The 20547-nt window shown below is 40.8% G+C and overlaps 1 long non-coding RNA gene across 1 annotated transcript; it reads right to left on the reverse strand.

The window, feature by feature from the left end:
• Positions 1 to 258: 258 nt before the first annotated feature.
• On the reverse strand, positions 259 to 15545 carry LOC116660009. The gene is made up of 3 exons (XR_004315365.1): positions 15535 to 15545; positions 10187 to 10191; positions 259 to 532 (listed from the first exon to the last, which is right to left on the reverse strand). It is a non-coding gene; the product is annotated as an uncharacterized LOC116660009 (long non-coding RNA).
• Between the last annotated feature and the right edge of the window lie 5002 nt (positions 15546 to 20547).

Here is a 20547-nt window from a genome sequence, read left to right on the forward strand (position 1 = left end):
TGCCCCTATAAAACCAAGTCTTGGTTAATAAGAAAGCTGTGGGGAATAGAGATGGGGCACAAAAATATCAGTCTCTTATCAAACTTGGCAACATGGTTTGCTGAGCCTTTCTTTTAAAAGATGACCCTCCCAGGGCAAGACTTCTTTAGTGGGTAAAACTCAATCCAAAAATCACCCAATCACAGAATGCTGGCATGGGAAGGAGCCTCGAGAAGGTCATGTGTTCCAGGGCAGGAAGGCTCTCTGTCTGATGGCATCTCTGGCTGAAGTTCACCGAAACGTTGCTCGAACAACTCCAGTGCAAAGAATCTCACCACGCCACAAAGCATCCCCTTTCACTGTCGGCGGTGTTAATTATTTAAGATAGTAACAGTGATGAGAGTATGTAATGGCGCACTGATATTAATTCTGTTGGACAATAATATATGTAGCACGCTCATGGGTCCCAGGTCTTCCCTTTCCAGTCCTTTGGTAGGAGAGCCATTCAAATGCTGGAGGACAAATGTCAAGCTCTCAGCTCTGCAAAATTATCCTTTGCTCTTGTAACACTTCATTTACTACCAATATTGCTTGGATACATTATCTGCCACTTTTTTTTTTTTTCATTTTCAGTTGTATGCCATTATTTGCATGGGATATATGTTTTAAACTTATGTGTACTCTCCTCTGAATTTGTTCTAAAAATACTTTTGTCTCATCTTTGGCTTCCTCTCCTTTCCACTCCCTGATTTTCAAGCTCACTTAAAAAAAGAAGAAACCAGATGATACTAACATCAACAGAAAAACCTAAAAATATCTCCACTCGCCGGAGCAAGGTGATGTTTTATCTGCTGTCATTGGCCAAGCCATGTCAGTCTTTCTCCTCTTCTCTGACCCAAGTCCTTTTTTTTTTCTTTCCTCTGAGCCAGAACTTTTTAATCTCCGGCATCTTTCGCCTGATTTTTCCTCCTGATCGTCACTCTTGGTGTCTGTGCCTCTAAACCTGTCATTTGTCCCCTGCTCTGGGGTCAGAACCCTTCAGTTCTGTGCAAGTGCATCTTCATAATCTTTATTTCTTTCCTGAGTTTTAAAAGATAAAGACTTTTCATAGTCCTGTTATTTTATGTTACAAAGATAAGCTTTTTAATGTCAGAAAATCACTTCGGTGTGGAAATCTGGAATTCCATTGGAAAAAGGAATTAAGGGGAATGGATTTTAACAGCGCCACCGTATCAGCATTGGTTAAACAAAAAGTTATTTTGGAACCTGAAAATACGAGAGACAACCTGTGGCTTTAATAAATCAGATCTTGCATCATCTTCTTTTCCAAAGGGACAGATGTGGGCACTTCTCTCTCAAGATGCCTTCAAGGCCCCTGGCTGTGCCCTTAGTTTGCAAGAGAGAATGGAGACATAGTCTACAGCACTTCAGCAAACCAGCCACCTGACCAGGTTCCAAGAGAGAACATTCCTCTACTGAACACTTATTCTCAGAAATCAGTATCACAGTGACTTTCTAAAATAGGATTGTTCTTTATTAAGGTTGGCAAAACCACAGCAGGATGTTGAGAGAAGTGCCATGGGGCAAACATGGCAAAAAATAGGAGACCTTGGGTACTGGCAAGATGCTTGCTTTCTTATCCAGTTTCTGCCTCCCCTACCTCACAGTCGATGGCTGAAGAGGGGAGGCAGCCCCAGAGCAAGGAGAAAAGAGAGAATGTGGCTCCTTGAAAAGAGAGACCAAAACCAGGGCCTGAAGAAATGAACAGCGAAGAAGGCGTGGCTTCACATCCATGGAAACCCTAAAAGTTCACTTTTTAAGGACAAAGGGCTCGATCCATTTCTTTCTGGGAACTCTGCCTTTTTTTCCAAAATAGTACATGACATGATGGAGGTACACGTGGAAAAAGCGGGATGGGAGGTTTCACTGAGCATCCTTGGCATCTGCTTCTCACACACCTGCACATTACAAGCATATGCAGAAGACACTGAGATACACAAGCACCCTAACAGTGGTTATCTCTGAGTGCCGTGCTACTGGTTGATTTTAATGATCTCTTTCAAACCTTTCTATACTGTTCCATCTTTCTAGAGCTTCCAAACTTTCTAAAGTAAGCTCATGTTATTTTTATAATTAAAGTTATTTTTCGACAAAGGCAGGAGGTGGGGTGAATGAAACCTTTTGTATATTAGGAAAGAAACCTTGATTTCACCTATTGAGTCAGGAAGAATGAGAGAAAGAAGAAATGAAGAAATACAAAACAGGCCACTCTGTTAGCACGGGGCAGTACCTTCTGGCTCATTCACTCAAAACCCCTACAGTAATTAATAGGTGAAGAAATGAATAGAGGTACTTTTAATGAAGAAGAAATTAAGTCCAGTCTCTCTCTTTGCTACTCGGAAGTCATTAATGTTTGCCCAGGAAAATGATCGTCAACTATGGCAATTAAGTGTCACCATTTTTTTCCATTGGAAGTATTTTTTTTTTTTTGGTGGGGGAGGAAATAGATCATAAATCCATAGCTGTATTCTGATATTCTAATTATTTAATAATAATCAAATGCATAAAATTCTGAAAAACGAGAGTTTTGAGGAGTAGCTGGCCTCATCTGATGTTAAATATATATATATAAACTATAGTGACTAAAACAGTGTGGTATGAGCTTATAAGTAGACAGAACAATGAAATCAAGTGGACAGCCTTGTGAAAGGCCTACTTGAGTAAAAGAATATAGTATATGGTAAATGTGCCATGGCATATCAGTGGGGAAAAAGTGTTCATTTACTACATGTTGTTGAAGTAGTTAAGTAGCCTTCCACCCCAGGGGTAAGCTAACTCTAGCTTGTTGGCCAAATCCTGCCAGCATCCAGTTGTAGACAAGCTTTACCGGAGTCCAGCTAAGCCCATTGGTCTGCGAGTTATCTGCGGCTGCGTTTTCACTACAATGGCAGACTTGAGTAGCTACCCTGAGATTGCATTGTCCAAGAAAGTCAAAATATTTACTGTTTAGTCATCTATGGAAACATTTGCTGACTCATGATTTTGAGGAATAAAATGTTGAAAATCTACCTCATTTTTATACCCAGACTCCAAATGGAATTAAAAAAAAATTAAAAAGTATAAAAATTCATTATTTCAGAGTTTTTTTTGTTGTTGTTGTTCTAAGTAATATTGGAGTAGAAAAGGCCACATGTGAAGAGTGACAAATTCGACTACATTAACACTAAATGAGTGATGCGAGACAGAAAAAGCCCTAATAAAGACAAGAGGCAAGTGGCAAACAAAAACAGCAACAAAATACATGCAACTCATCATGGTGAAAGGGCTAATTTTCCTAATCTATACAAAAATGCCCTCCAATCACTAAGAAAGAGTCTATCTATCAAAGAGAAAATGAATCAAGCATAGGAAGCATCAGTTCAAAAATAAGAAGGTACATTTCACTGTCAAACATAAGAAAAGCAGCTCAAAATCAGTCACAGTAGGAGGAATACAAACTGAAGTGACTGTGAGATGCTGTTTCTCATCAGTTGGATAAAGATGAAAAATTTGATAACACACAACGCAGAAACAAGCATTCTCATTGAATACTGGAGTAAAATTGGTCCAACGCTAAAGAGGGCAATTTAGCCTTAATCTATCGAAATTTCAAGTGCAGACTTAGACCTCACAATTCCAATTCTGAAAATTCCTTCTATAGATGCACAAACCCACATTGACCCAAAAAAAAAAAAAAAAAAAAAAAAAAAAAAAAAAAAAAAAGCTACAAGGACAAGGATTTCATTGCAGGATTGTCTGTGCTAGCAGAAGGCTGAAACCACCCAGATAGCTACCCATACAGTTCTAACAAAATACAGCACGCCCAATCATGGAAACACTGTGCAGTATTCAAATAGTAAGAAAGCTGTGTGTGTATAACTCCGAACAATCTCCAAGATGTTAAATTAAAAAAAAAAGGAGGATGTAGAAGTATGAATTGAATGTCTTAATGTTGGTATTAGAGAAGAAGCATAGAGGTATTTTGTCTTTTATACACATAGATTATCTCAGGAAAGACACAAAAAAACTGGAGAGGAATAAACAAGATTTGGAATATACATACAATGGAATATTATTCGGCCTTAAAATGGAAGGAAATCCTGGTATATGCTACAACATGGAGAAACCTTGAGGACATTATTCTAAGTAAAATGAGTCATCACAAAAAGACACATAAGGTGTGATTCCATCTACATAAGATACTCAGAGCAGTCAAAAGTCTTAGAGACAGAAAATAGAATGGTGGTTACCAGGGGTTGGGATTGGAGGGGGGGAGTGGGAGTTCTTGTTTAATGGGGATAGAGTTTGAGTTTTAGAAGATAAAAGAATTATGGAGATGGATGGTGGGGGTTGACAGACATTGTGAATATATTTAATATTGCTGAGCTGTGCTGAAAACAGGTAAGATAGTAAATTTTCTGTTATGTGTGTTTTATCACAATAAAAAGTTGGGTTTTTTTTTTTTCTTGAATTGGAAGGGAACCAGGTACATAAGGAAAGGGAGGAGAGGACACTTTTCATGGTATAGTCTTGTACTTTGGGATTTTGTACAAGTAGCATGAATAAACTATTTTACGTTCTAAAAATTATTTTTCAATCTTTCTATGCACACATATATGTACCTGTGTGTCTTGTATGATCATAACTACATTTTAAAAACAGCATCGCCAACAAAAAAGACCAGTCAGAAGCATACCAACATGACGACAGCACTTGTCCTTGGCTGGTGGGACTACCGGTGCTTCTTTTTATGCCATTAAAAAACAAAAATTTTTTGTTTACATTGCAATAAAATTCACCCTTTCTAGTGTGTGGTTCTACAAGATTAACACGTATACAGTTGTGTAACCTTAAAAATCAAAATATAGTAAAGTTCCATAACTCCCCATAATTTCTTCATTGCCAGGGGAAGGACATCCCTTCCCGCTCCCCAGTCCCTGGCAATCACTGATCTCTGTTGTTCCACTACGTTAACACTGAAGATGAGTTACTTTTCATAAAACCCATCCATCTGTGAACAGACTCTGGGACTAGTGACTTGGAGCCTAGTGCTCCCATTAGAGAAGTTACACCCATATTCTAAGTTTTATAACCAGGGGTAAGTAAGTGAATCTCTTCAGAGTGGAAGGAAATTCTTCAGGGGATGAGTTCCAAGAAGCCCTTGTATTTGCGTTTTGGTGCACTTCCGCAGCCACCGTTTCAACGGACGCCCACGGCAGCGCAGGGGGGAGGCTGAGTCAGGTACCGCTCGCCCCACGTGAGAGGCGCGGGATCTGAGAGATGGGAACGCTCGTTGCTGTCCACCTGAGTATCACCTTCGTTGTTCTTCACCAGGTATCTCTGGTCCTCGCGATGAGACTTAGAGAAGACATTTCTACAATGTGGAAAAAGTTCAGACGATGTGGCACATGTTTATGAGGGGCCCAGAGGAATACAGATAATCAGGATTCACTCAGACTAATGGGCTGAAACGTCAGCAGCGTGGGCAGAGTTAATTGCGCGCCCCCTGTGTTCACGGCTTGGCAGGGGGCATGGGGTCCTTGGCTGGGTTAATGAGGTCCCCTCTGCCGTGGTCAAAGACCTGCCGTGCTCCCTCCTCCAGAAGGCAAGGCTTGGAAGGCTCCCAACGTCCTCGTGAGCATCTGTTAACGTGAAGTGCCTTAAAAAGGAGTTCAATTTGTTCTGCAGTCTTCTTTGATTGTTCACTAGATCTTCCATGACCTCTGTACAACTTCTGCTCCATAAACCGCATCTTTTCAAGTATTTTGCAACATCTTTTGCTTTGTCATCTGAGAGTGTTTATATGGCAGGAGGTTGTGAAACCTTCTACTTTTCTTTAGGAGAGAATCTTTGCCTGAGATTTTGGAGAAAAGGAAACTTAAAAGATCGTGTTTGTCCCAATAGCCTTCCGGTGCACCCAGAATGTATTTCACAGGCACAGTGCAGTATTACTAGCAGAGAAAGGACCTTAGAGCCAGAGTACCACAAAGAGCATTGCAAAATATTACAAAGTGGCGTTTCATGCCTAAAGCCTTACAAAAATAAGGCAACAAAAAACTATTTGGGCAAATAACACTTTTCTTCACGACATTGCATGTTCTGTGTATACCACAAATATAAATATAAATATAAGTAGAAAATATAAAAAGTAGATCTGTGCCATTGAATAAATAATATTCAGTAAATATTTATCAGGCGGTATTTACTATGTGCTGAATAGAAATAGACACAGCAGACAGAGTTTATAATCCATCAGGGAGTCAGATATTAATCAAATACTCAAGTAATTACTTAATAACAATTGTGATGAGGGCTGTGACGCACAGGGAGCTGTAAGGACCATGTGCTGTTGATGGTTTTGTAGGTCAAGGTGACTTCATACCAGCAATGCGATATATAGTTCAGTCTACAGTAGGGTAGAAGGGAGGGTCCAACCAAACCTGGAGGCAGGGATCAGCAGGGTAGACAGCCCCCAAAAAGTGATGATTTCTGAGCTGGTTGAGATCTGGAGGGTGAGTAGGAGGTAGATTTGGGAAGCGAGGTGGGACACCTCTTGGGCACAGACAGCAGTCTGAGTGAAGTGAGGGTGAGGGGAGGGCTTGGCGAGGGAGGCAGGCCAGCGGGAAGGAGAACAGAGCGGAGGGGCCGCTTGCCAGGCAGCTGGAGAGTTAGGCATTAGTGAGACCCCGCAGGGCCTTGAAGGCTAGATGAAGATTTTGATTTGGGATTTTTACCCTAAGACTAGCGGAAACCCATTCAAGGGTTGTGAGCCCTGAAAGAGGAGGGACATAGCAACGATCTTGGGTTTCCTTAGGCTACTTAAGGAAGAGCCTTGAATCACTTAGGGGAAACATCCAAGTAAGCCAGGACGATTGTTGCGGCCAGAGCTGGATTCAAGGGAGGGACAACCGGATGGTTTTGAAGGACGCCCGTCAGTGAGAGATGCATCAGTTTCATGGGGCAGGTAGGGGGTGAGAAACTAACATCCCGAGGAGTTTTGTCACGGAAAGTGCTGTCTGTGGCCGGAAAGGATGAAGGCTTGGTACCCCTACACCGTCGTGGGCGCAGTGACATGCAGCTGCTTACTGCACAGCTGTTAAGTAAGTGGTTCCTGGGTACATGCAAGCCTTCTGTTTGGTTCAACAGGATGTTCAAATTCAAGGCCAGAGAAGACTCTTGCTACCAGTCATCCTCCTCTTTCGCCTCCTCCCTCATTACACTCAGCTCCTCTCCTTAAGAAATGCCAAACACATTTCAATCGCAGCGTTCCCAAATGGCACTATGCTGCTCGGTGCCAGGTGACAGGGTGGGCACCAGTCTCTCCAAACTAAAGGTACATGGTGAGTGGCAATAAGTGCTCAGTTCCTTGGCAAAGGCTGAGAAGGCGAAGATCAGATTTTACACTGGAAGAGCCCCTTCCAATACGGCATGTTTTCTACGTACACAAGCTCTCTCTGCCCTCCTCATACGTATGAAATGGTCTATGGAGTCCACGAGGACACTGACGCTCAGGGGACTTGAGCTCATTTTGTAAGGCCGTACACCTAAGGGCAGAGCTGGGCCCACACTGGGACCCTGGGAAATGATGTTTGGTACTTCCAGTTCTTGCATATGTGACAGAGGTGCCAAGGGCCAGCCTTACTCCCCCATCACCAGTCAGACTCTCCTGTTCTTGGCATTAGGCTTTGCTTTCTATTCCAACCATCTGGCACTGGAGGCAGGCTGATCACATCGTGAACCACTGGGTCCTTGGGGATGGTGAAGGGAGTCTGGAGGGGACCGGGGCCAGGCTGCAGGCAGACAACGGAGCCTCAGCACAAAGAACGCTCTGGTTTAGGTTCTGTGCAGTGGGAGCTACACGTCATTTCAAGAATGATAAAGAAGAATATAAGACCATAATACAAATTAAGAGGGACAGAAGTGCCTATTTAAAATTAAAAAAGAAAATCCACTGATTACAAAATGTAAAAATCTGACAAAACAGCACACATGACAAAATTCACAAAACAATTAACTTCCTGACATACATTTATGATACTTGTCTCCCTACCTTTTCCTCCCTGAATATTTTTTGATTGCTTCTTCATCGGACAATTAATCTTATAACATTTTTTTCTATAGAGAAAATTGAAAGAGAAGCCATCTTTAACATGATTGATTGAAATTTGTTTTTTTCATTATTAAAATTTAAATGAGTTTCTTTCAACTTCACGACTGATTTTGACAATGTCGTATACATCTTTCGGGCTGTCAGATTTCAGAAAACCTCTATCACATCTTCTTCCTGTATTGGTTGTTACAGACACACTCAAAGTTAGTGGCAGCATTATAGATTTGTGCCCTACAAACATCAGAATTCAGATGAATTTAATCTTGCCATTCCCATTGGAAAAAGAAAACAATTTGGTGAATGTGTAATTGTGTACACTGAATTATTAGGCATATTCTTAACAGGATAGAATTTCCATTTTGACTCGACATCAGTGGAACTGAATCCTCAGGTCGCAATTCCATGCATCTGAGGCCCAGTAGAATTTTCCAGAGGCTGGCTTCTGACTCCACACATTTCACAGCGTGCCCTGTCACAGCTCACATCCCACGGGTGCTTGGCACACGAGGACACATTCACTCATAATACAATCTCTGGCCCTGCATCTTCTTGACATGATGCCATGTGAGTCAGCACAGTGGGTTTTAGCATATTTCTGGAAGCATTTCCTACTCAAGAACACCTTAAAATAACTTTAGTTAGACATCCCCTTAAGCACCAAAGAAATGTTTCTCCAACTCAACTTTCCCTCAGTTGGATCCCAAAATGCCCAGGGCCCTTCCAACTCCACCTACACAAGAAGCACATTTTGGAGGGAAAATCAGAATGGAAAGAGACCATGGTCTTAATAAATTGTTGTTTGTCTTATCCTGCAAATTTTTATGGAAGTATGTAAGCATGTGAACGCATGGCGAGGAGTCCCTGCCTTGGGTCCCTGGAGAAGGCCGTGGGAGGGAGGACGCTGCAATTTAGGGTTCCTTAGTTTCATGGTAAATCCTCAGAGCACAAGGACGTCTCAGAGGAATGTCTTGTCCTTCTAGGTTTAACTGTGATAGGGCAATATTAATCATGCATAGGAATATAAACATTCTTGCAAATTAAAAAGTATATACACTACACACCAATTGTCAAGAAGTTGATAAACTAAGACTCATCCACTTATGTGATAATTTTCAGTCTAGGTTTCCATCAGTCTTCAAGGGCGAACCCATCACTGTAGTATGGCTTCCTTGCCTAGTTAATACACCCTTTTCCGTCTCTTATTTAATCTTCGTACTGCACTACAGGGTAAGTGTTATTCTCCCCATTTTACAAATAATGAAACTGAGGATCTTTGGGGCTGATGTAGGCTCATCCTGTTTGTAAATATTATCTTCATTCAGCGTCCACCCACCAGTCTCTCCAGCAGGGCAACTGCAAAGAGGGCTGTTTACCCTCTTTGAAATCTTACATCAATAATTACATCTCAGGCTAGAAACAAAACAAAAGGAAGCCCATCTCACCTCTGCCCTCTGCCCCAGGGATTTCTCAGATTTTGTGACACTGACGCTGATAATTCTCTCTCATTTTTAAAAACAGAGGATGGAAAGGCTCTCCTTCACCGGATTTTTAATTGTTTGATTTCAGGAGTCTGTCCTTGGCCCTCTTCTAACTTTATTTAATTACTTTTATATAGAAGTATAGCTGATTTACAATATTCTGTTCGTTTCAGGAGCACAGAGCAGTGGTTCAGTGTTTTTACAGACTGTGCTCCATTAAAAGTTATTATAAGATAATGCCTATAATTCCCTGTGCTGCACAGTGCATCCTTGTTGTTGATCTGTTTTATGCATAGTTTGTACCCCTTAATCTCATACTCCTAATTTTCCCCTCCCCACTTCCCTCTCCTCTTTGGTAACCACTAGTTTGCTTTCTCCATCGGTGAGTCTGTTTCTGTTTTACATATGTATTCATTTGTATTCCTTTTTAGATTCCAAATATAAGTGATATCATACAGTATTTGTCTTTCTCTGCCTTATTTCACTAAGCATAATATTCTCTAGGTCCATACATGTTGCTGTAAATGGCAGAATTTCATTCTTTTTTTTTTTTTTTAATGGCTGAGTACTAAATATATACCACATCTTCTTTATCCATTCATGTGCTGAAGGACACTTGAGTTGCTTCCATATCTTGGCAACTGTAAATAATGCCACTGTGAACATTGGGTACATGTATCCTTTTGAATTAGTAGTTTGGGGTTTGAGGGATATGTACTCAGGAGTGAAACTGCTGAGTCATATGGCAGTTCCATTTTTAGTGTTTTTAGAAACTCCACACTGTTTTCCATAGTGGCTGCAACCAATTTACAATCCCATCAGCTGTGAAGGGCTCCCTTTTCTCCACATCCTCGCCAGCATTTGTTATTTGTAGAGTTTTTGATAATAGCCATTCTGACAGGTGTGAGGTGATACCTAATTGCTGTTTTGAGGCTCTTTTCTAACTTTAAACAGTCTCCCTGGGTGATCTCATTAACTCCCAAGACTTTAGAAACCATCCCTAGGTTGCTATCTCCCAAATGCATGCCTCCACTTTTAGACCTCTGCTCTGCAGCTACCTATTCATATCTTGAAGATGGCCTCTGCAGAGTGAAGCATCAGAGATTTCCTGGACTTCCCTCCTGCCCGGTGGTTCTCACTCCACTCTGCTCCTGTGACGCCAGCCTTCTTTAGTATCTTGTAGATGATTTCTTTCCAATTCAGATCTTCACATAATATTCTTTCTTCCTTAAACACTTTCCCACACCTTCCCATTCATTTATCCTCTTAAGTCTTATATCAAATGTAACTTCTACAGGAACACTGTGTCCAACTTTCCCCCCAAGACAGAGTCGGGAGCCACTCCTGTGTGTTTTCCCAAGTGTCACTCTATCAGTTAGTATTATCGGGGGCTACATGATCAGAGATCCAACTACAGTGACTTACATGCACCAAGGTTTATTCTCCCATGTCAAAGAAGTTGGCAGGGGCTCTCTGGGGCTGACACCCTGGTTCTACAAAGTCACTAGAATCCTAACCTCCTAGTACTCTCAAGGTTACTTTAGAGTCCAGCATGGCTGCTGTAGCTCCAGCTGTTTCACTTGTTTTCTAGGAAGGGAGGAAATCTAACAGGATCATTCTTCTGGCTTAGTCTTTGGCTCTTAAGGAGCCCTTCTGGAAATTTCAACAAACACGTTTCTGCTTGTATCTCATTGGCCAGAATTTAGTCAAATAGTCACATCTAGCTACCAAGAAGGCTGGAAGTTTTGGTTTTCTAACTGAGTCCACTTACAGGGATCTGTTTCTAATGAAAATTGGGAAAATGTTAGGCTGGGGCAGGCAACTGGCACCCTGCCACACCTTTCTGGGTACTTATCACACCTCTTTTTAAATTCTCTGTTTAATTGTCTGAATCTCCTACTAGGCTGAAAGCTTCAAAGGAGGGAACGTGTCTTATTCATTTTTCTCTTCCCAACACCTGGCACAGTGGCTGCCAACTAATAGGTCCTTAATAACAATTTAGTAAATAAATGAATTAGCTGTGAGAAAGCTATTATTGCTATTAAGTGAATTAACATATTCTGCAAGGCTCTAGGAAGAAAGACTCTACTTTGTAGAAAGGAGAATGCGGAGGAAGGGCACAAATGGCCACACGATTACGTTATTAGATCTCGGTTTATAAAAGCAGGACATGCTGGAAAAAAAACTTTTCTTGGGTGAGCTCAATAAAAGGGAAATGAATCTTCGAACATACGTTAACTCATGTCTATTTATGGTGAAGACAGAAAGCAAATGGAAGATGATATATTATGGACATTCCTGAATGCTTATCACGGTTTTAAAACGTTAGCAACTTGTATTCAGCCAACGTTATCTTCTCTTTTGCTATCCTAGCTAGTTTGAAATACTTTTGTTGTGCTAGTAGTTTCGGACTATGTATTCTGAGGGGTTTTAGAAATCATTTATTTTCTTTCTCACTTATTTCTTCTCTTCTGACAAGTTGCAATGGAGGCTGTGGTCAGGGACACAGAGCAATCCAATTTCTATCCTGCGGCTTCACGCAAGAGCAAGTTCACAAGGCTTGGACCGGAGCTCAGTGGCTCCAGTGAGCACCATCGCTATCCCGCTCCTCTTCCTCCTAAGCCTACGCCATGATTTTAAACCAGAGTCATAAAAACCAGCATTTAATATTCCCGCGAGAGCACTGTGGACTCCAAGAATACATATATACACATTGACTTCATCCACTGGCTGTTAGCTCTGTTCACTAACAGAACTCAACTCCCCTTGCAAGTTTCAAGGTCTCCCAATATCCTGATAGTTCTCTCTTTACAAAAATGTTTTGTCTTAGATATTGAGAGTGTGTGCTCCTGTGAAGGTTGTAATCTCTTCGTTTTAGAATGCATTCCGCCGCATAATGAAATGGAGGAAAGGGCTTTCCTATCTAATTATTTCCTGCGAGGTGTATTTTCCCAGCTAGACTCCAAATTCCTTAAAGTTCAGGATGATGTTATCTGATTTTATGTAGCCTGATAATAACGTTGACTACACAGTCAGTGTCTAATTACCCCTTGTGCTTTGAAGCAAGGGTTGGAAAATGAGGGTTATGAGGACATGTAACTTAAGGCAAACATTTAAGCATCTCTCTTCACGTATTTGAGTGTGACATGCAGTCTTCTCCTTACTGTCCTTCACCCGCTGATGAAGCAAGCGTTCCTGAAGTGTGTACAGCCCTTGGCATTGTACTTGGACAGCTTGGATTTACCCAGGAGGAAGGCACTGCCTCCATCCTCCTGGGAGTCACAGTCCAAGATTGTGTCCACTTCTAAGGCCCCGTGTTCTCCTGCTAAACGGAATCTCAGTGTCTCTCTTTCACACACACACACACACTCACACCCATTGTCTCTGCCTTCCTTTCAACTGACACATATTTGGAACCTCCTTCATTAGGAAGACCATTAACACTGCTGGGTTCACTGAACTTCTTTATTTTTGTGATTACCCAAGTCCATTGGAGCAGCTATGAAAACATGGAAATACACAAAGATCAAAATAAAACAGCCTGTAATGTCATAGCCAAGAGGGAGCTCAGTCTTTCACCACTAAGAATTTTGCGAATCTGTTCTTTCCTTCCCTTTTTTCCTTCCTCCTCTTTCTTTCTTTCTTTCTTTCTTTGGTGAAACACTAGTTTTCATGATTTGCCCTTTTACAATAGGGATGTGCTATTAAGTCATTGTTGTTTTTTACACTTAGGCATTCTAAGTAGGTGGTTAAGAGAATCTCATTTTGATTTTAATTTTCATTTCCCTAATCACGAGTGTTGTTTGGCATAATCTTCGGCCCCTGTTTTGGTAAGGCCAGTATCCTCGACATGCATTGCATCCCTCAAGTTCAGTGCGGTGAAAATACCACCTTCCCACAAGTCATGGAACACATGAGGGCTGTGCACTTGTCCAGTGTCAGAGGAGCAAGACACGGTCACTCATGGAAATGTAAAGAGGAGATCGTCCAGCGGTATGAGTCATGGGGTTCCTGGCCTGGGTGGGCTGGGAGCAGGGAGATGGCAGCCTTAAGGCACCTCTGAAAGCTGGTCTTGCTGAAGGGTGGAATTATTAGATGTAAAGTGGGTTTCTTTGTTATCTCATAAAAATTTTTTAAGGAAATTGAGGCAGCCACGGAGGGCAGGCTGCAGGATTTTCTAAATGACTAGACCTTACTCATTTAATAGAGTGAAACTTAACCTTTTACAGGTCAAAGTACCCTTAGAGAATCTGGTTAAAAAAAAAAGTCAGTCCTCTTTTCCTAAAAAGGCACACACATTTTTTAGAATGTCAGGGTCTGTGAATCCTTTGAGACCCATCCATGGGTTTCACAGGCCCTGCCATAAATCTTCCCAAGTTCTAGTTCAGAATTCCTGGAGAACAAATAAGCAGCCTGCCCACTACTTGAGCCCCAAGTAGAAGAAAAGAAGCAAATTACGTGTGTGTGTGCCTGTGAGGGTGGGGAGTCTAACCTGGGATGCGTTAATCAATATGAAGTGATGCTTCTGAAAAACAGAGTTACCATTTCCTAGTATCAAAACAAATATCTGGTTTTTAGACTTCCAGAAACAGAGCCCAAGGGACGTCAATTTACCAATAGTGGATGCGAGACCATGAAAGGAAGACAGGAGTTGAGACAGTAAGAGATTAAACATTCTCTTTGAACACAAATAACACTGATTCAATAAATATTTACTGAGCATCTGCTATGGGAAAGGCATAGTGCTGAGTGGTGAGGACACAGTGCTCATCCAGAGAGATGTGGTCACTGCCTGCAAGGAAGCCACACGTGACAGAATCAAAGGGGCTCTAGTAGTTATTTATTATAATACAGTGCTACATTAATAATACCACCGTATAGCTTACAAATACACAGTCTAAAATCGTCATTAGTGTTTCTATTTTACAGATGAGGAAACAGTGGCCTGGAAAGGGTAAACACTCTTACATTCAGGATTGGAACCCAAGTCTCTTTATCAGACTTTTAATGAGCACCTACTATATGCCCGGCCGAGTGCTAGATGTCAGTCAATAAACTTTTGGTCTGTTAGAGAAATCCCACCCCTTCATTAGCTAAATCTGAACCGATGTTCATCCATCTTTCTTTCTAATCAGAAACGGGCCCCTGTTACTTACAAACTAACAATAAGTCACCACTTATTTGGGTAAGGAGGGAAGAAGTCTTTCCCAAATTTTAACAACTGGAATTATAAACTTATAGAGAAAAGATCTGTATCCAACTCATGATTCCAGAAAACACAAATCTTCAATATTTTGGAGCTTTGGAAGGAGAGAAGGAGAATGCTGAGATCTCAGATTCAAAGTTCAAGTAAAACCATATTCTGTTGTACTCTTACAATTTCTTATTCTCTGTTTGTTTATTGCAGGGTTTACTTCCTGTGTTCTCCACAACCGCACAGCAGGATTGGGAAAGAGGCGAGGATGGTACACAAGGACCACTTAGGGTCCATCCTGAAACCTTTCAAAGTTGGTCTCCACAAAGGAAGAGAAGAGGTTCAGGAGAAGCACTACCCCTACCCTCCGTCTGCCCTGCTAAAACGCTCCATCCCGTTTCCTCCAAACCCTGGAGAAGATTTGTTCTTTCAAGTTCACTCTTCATCAAAAAAGGGAGGATATCTGTTTATCATATTCATTTTCAAGTCAAATGTGCATCTTGACAGCTGCAGTCCCATCACTGCAAGGTGAATCACGGGGAGGCAGAGAACTAGAAAGGAGATGGCTTAGACAGAAAGCCCTGGTGGAGCCTGCGACCAGCATCCTACCATGCGGTCAGTTCAGGGGTCACCAAAGACTACCGATTAGGGCTTCACGTGAGACTGGCAGCTGAGCACCTCCATTGTTTACCTGTCTATTCCTTTACTACCTGCAAATGCTGCCTGTTTCACACAGGAAGAGCACTTTACTCATACATACACCTCATATGTATCCTATGGAAAATCTAGGACCTCTCCATCCTTTCATGTTTTTGAATACTTTGTCCCACCCTTCACTTCTAGCCCTCGTGTTCTGGAAATATTGTGTGAAGTTTCCCAAATGAGTTCAAGGACACAGGAAAAAAAGGATAAGGAAATATCTTTTGTGCTCACCGTGTGCACAGAAACTGAGCTACTCCTCAGAGTGGACAAGATCTCCCATTTGTTCTCTTCTTTTCAGTCTGTACAAACAGTTCCCTATTATAAACTTGGAATGTCTGGCATCATAATCTGGAGAATGGATGTTTTAGAAAATTTAGTCATAAGTTCAATGATTTTCCATAAAGAGAGATTACTAAGGGGCAGATGAGAAATTTGCATATCCATGCAGTCTGCCAAGGTATGTCCTGTCCCGAGGGAGGCAGATTCATTAGAGGATGAAAAGTGGAAGTAAATCAGCGGGATTCTGATTCACAACATATCTTCAAAGTAAACTGCATAAAGGTATCTTGACAATACCTTATAAAAATCAGCAATATAAAAGGGAGCCGATGGGTAGTTTTCAGCTGGCTTACAGGAGTTCAGAGCAGAGAATGCCAATGCCTTTGATGCTTACTTCATTCACTCACTAACTCATTTATCCAACACAGAGCTATTTGACAAGTACTAAGTGCATTCTTCTAGGCTACAAAGATGCATAAGATTTGGACCTTACTCTAAAAGACTGGTGGCCTTTCTTTGAACTATAATTTCCCCTTTCTAATCCCCCAAATTAACCATGCTTTGGAAAATGGAGGTAATGCAGCCTATGAACTAGATTTGTTTAAAATGTAACTTTTAAAATAGTCATTTTACCTTGGAATGCATATTCTCATAAAAAGAGAGTGGTTGTGTCTCAGTCTAGATTAACACAGAAACTCATTTCACCTTTGATAGGGCCAAAATCTAGATGTATACTACATTACAGCAGATGATGACATTGCTATTCTAGTTAGAATTTCAAAACACACTATAAAGTTTAAGTAACTGGCTGTATTTTCCTTTTTTTTTTTTTTTTTGAGTATAAATGTAATTTATTGTGATCTTGAAGTATATAAAATATTCTTTAAAAACAGAAAAAATCATTCATCATGAACAATGCAGAAAAATCTGTTAATATTTTGACTGAAAATAGACCTAAGGTATTTGAGGGAAATTTCACTCTAGTGGGATGGAAAGATAAAGGGAAATATTTGAGTAGACACTAAAGCAAATTCAAAAGAGTGATGACATTGATTTCTTCCACTCTGAAATATTTCCGGGGACATCCAGATACTTCCTTTCATTCATGACAAATTTTATTTTATGGGCAAGAAAGGAGAGACAAGATGGAAAACACCAGAAAGTAGTGTGAGAAGAGGTTTTCCTGAAATAGCCAGGAAATAGATGGAAGTGAGATGGGGAAAAGAAAAGAAAAGAAAGAAAGAAGGGGGCTCAGAGAGGATGTCTAGGTAGATATGAGAAGGGAATTGGTTCTTGGAGCTAGGATTAGCTGTGCCGTGATAATGAAAAGAGAAAAATAAAGTAGGTATGGAGACCGCTCGAGTAACCTCCTGAAGTAATTGGTTACAGTGAGACCCCAGGATTCCAGTCCAGGTACCAGATGGCATCTCAAATGTCAAACAACTGGGTAAAGGCTGATGGGAGGAAGAGGAACGTATCGAGGTGTAGTCCACAGCTTAGGTGTGGTCCTAAATGGTCAAGTGCATACCTGTGAGAGTGCTCATGGCCTCTCTAAAAATGCCCTCCTATATTCATGCTTGTTGAGTTTCAAGTTTGCGTTCTTTGAGAAAGCTTCATCTGAAAAACAACTTTGTAGTCACGACCGTTTCAGACTCATTAATTTCACCCATCATCCTCATCACCCTCACAGCGTGCAATCTTGCAAATACTGTTTTGTCTAACCTTCTTCAATCTATTTCAAGCAGAACATTAAAACTATTTCTGTGTATTAAAAATCTTGGTTGCAGATCTTTGTGTTTTAAAAGTACACCAAACAAGAGAGGATTTCAGTTGCATAAATTTTAGATAATTTCATTACTGTATGAGGTGTCAATGAAGAGAGCTCAGGAATCTGGGCTGTCTGAATCAGTTTATTATATGAGGTGCGTGAGAATTGACATGGAACGTCTATGAATACGTGTTGGAAAATCTGGGGGGGTCATACTGAAAACCCTGCAGGATTCCTGTTCTTAACGCGCCTACGCTCAAAATAGGGACTGCCAGAAAGAGATACAAATACATGTGAAATTACGCTAACTTACAAATAGACCATTAGTTTATTTGAAGGGGAAAAAGTTTGCCATGGATTATGTTAATTAATTTAATTCTTTGGAGAATAGATTGAGCTAAATACGAATATTTTTTCCAAAGACGCTCCCTAATGTTTACTTGAAGGAAGACATGCCTTTTGAAGAATTGCCCTATTTCCACTCGAGGACTCTAGAGAGCTGGCTATCTGGCTGTAGCTGTCCATCTTCAGATATATGCATGCTTGTTTCCACCCAAAACATTTCTGGATATACGCATAACAAATGTGCTTTGTTTAGGATAATAGACATACAGGAAGGAATAAAGGGTACGGTGAGGAGAAAGAGATTTTAATTTTTCATGTCATATATATATTTCCATACTATGTGAGTTTGCCATGTGAATATGTAAAAACACTCAAATACTGCGCTACAGTGAAAATACAAAATATTTGGGTGTCTGTACCTGTTTGAGAAAGCACCAGAAGAGAAACCCCTTTAGGGCCCTGACTCTGCCTACCCCTTGGGAAGAGGCACTCAAACTGTTCAATTGTTTTAAGCAGTAGCCACGGCAGTGAGATTTTTCTCACGCTTTTGGAACGTTGAAATGACAGAAACAGGATAACTAGGGGGCCACCCCTCACACGTGAAGAACTCAGTATGGATTCAAAAAAGGGGGGGTCCTCTGTAAGTCAATTTGCATGGCTAGTGTCCAGACTATGGGAGTCATGCCTTTCTTTACCTGGCACTTCCAGCCAATGGGGAGAATGTGCCCTAACTCTTCCCTCAAAGCATAAAGTTCTCGCACTACCCCAGATTCAGGCAAACGTTACAACTAAATGGATAATACGTGTCTTCACCATGAGTCTTTGTTTTCCTTGTAATTGGGATGCACAGGGCTCTGGACTTGCATCCACATGGATGTCAGCAGAGTTAACACCTGTGTCACCAGAGAGGAAACAACAGAGAGAACAAATCTTAGGCCCGCCCAATTAAATACACGGCTATCAGCATACTGACAATTTTTGTGAGCTAGTTCCTTGTACACGAAACCAAGTTAGAAGGGTATTCCCTGGCAGACCTCGGGCAGAAATAGGGTCTCAGAAAGTTCCTTTCCTAGATCAGCAACTCTTATCCTTTCCTGAACAGCAGAATGTATAACACATTAGTTGTCTAATAGATGTCAATGTCTACTACCTTAACACCTAACAACAAACTAAGCGGCCTCTCTGTTTTGAATTGCCAAATGACCTCTGTTGAGGTTTCCGCAGAGCTAAGATGTGGCTCTTTCCTAGTATCATTTTTTTAATTAAACATTTTTTTCTTAATATAATTTTATATAATTTTAAAGTGCATAGAACTGGGTTGCTCTGATGTAGGGAGGCCCACCGAACACTTGCCACTTCTAAGAACTCAGAAGGGTACAGTTAAAATGGAGGAAATTCCATCTTCACAAGCTCCACCTTCCTCTGTTTTAAGGAGTCCTGACCGATGTTTTAAGGAGGAGTCCTGATCGATATTTTTAAGTTCCTTTAGTAATTCTGATGTATTTTCAGGGTTTTATTCTTGGATGTCAGGGTGGCCTTTTTGTAAGGCAGTTACCTACATAGGGAGATTGTGCAATTTTTTTTTTTTTAGCTCCAATTTCATATAGTATAGCTTTCTTCTAGTAGACTCCTTTTGACCAGGATTGAATTTGTTAAATCCCATTTTATAGAATCTGATGACATCAGAAAAGTGACCTTGGAACAATGTGAGACTGGATGCAGCATAAGATAAATGTTAAATTTTTCAACAATTTCTTAACATACACACAAGTAGGGCCTAAACAATTTTCCTAATAAAGCAAAAACCTGCACATCTTTGGTGAGCCAATCTGTCATAGGATGGTTAAAGATTTCTCATAAAAGCCTCTGACTCACGATGACTAAGCATCAAGTAATAAAAACAGATTCGCCACTGCCACCTTCCCTTTTACTGCTGGCTGACATAAGCCACAGGGTTATTGCTCTGCAGATCCGCCGGTTAGGTCATTAAGGCTGCGTGTATGTCATGACTAAATGGACACTCAACATTCCTCAAGTTCATGGCAGGAAAGACCATTAGCAAATGCATCAGCGAACGAGAGTACTCTTTACATTTCTATTATGAAAGGTAAACGTTTGCTAATCTATCTAAGACTTCATCCTTTGTTTCTAAATTTGAGGAGGTAAAAAATATCAACCAACCCTGACCCTGAACTTCACCTGTAATTTTCTAACTATATTAGAATTATTCTAGAAATTATTCTTTCTATATTAGAAGTTATATATTAGAAATTACTCTCTATGAAGCATCACTGATCACAGAGAAGGTTTAATAAGTTGGATGAATACATATGATAAACACTGACAACAAATTAAACCAAATGCTAATTCTGTACATTCTGTACTTTGCTTTGAAACATTTCCTGAGGTCTGTATTTGGAAGCTATGTTTACAGACAGCTGAAACAAGCTGTCAAAATAATTTGAGTCCTATGTGACTGTGTCAGCGTACTGCGGTCTAAACGGTGAATTGAACGTTTTCCTCTTTAGAACAGGTTATTTTGGCCTTGTAAAACTGTCATGTCTATCCACAGCTCCAAAATGCGGGTGGAGGTTCCAGAAACACTTCCAGGAGACGATTTATCTCATCACCGTCAGTTAGTACTCGTTAATCA

Source organism: Camelus ferus, chromosome 26, assembly GCF_009834535.1.
Source record: "Camelus ferus isolate YT-003-E chromosome 26, BCGSAC_Cfer_1.0, whole genome shotgun sequence".
NCBI classification, from domain to species: domain Eukaryota; kingdom Metazoa; phylum Chordata; class Mammalia; order Artiodactyla; family Camelidae; genus Camelus; species Camelus ferus.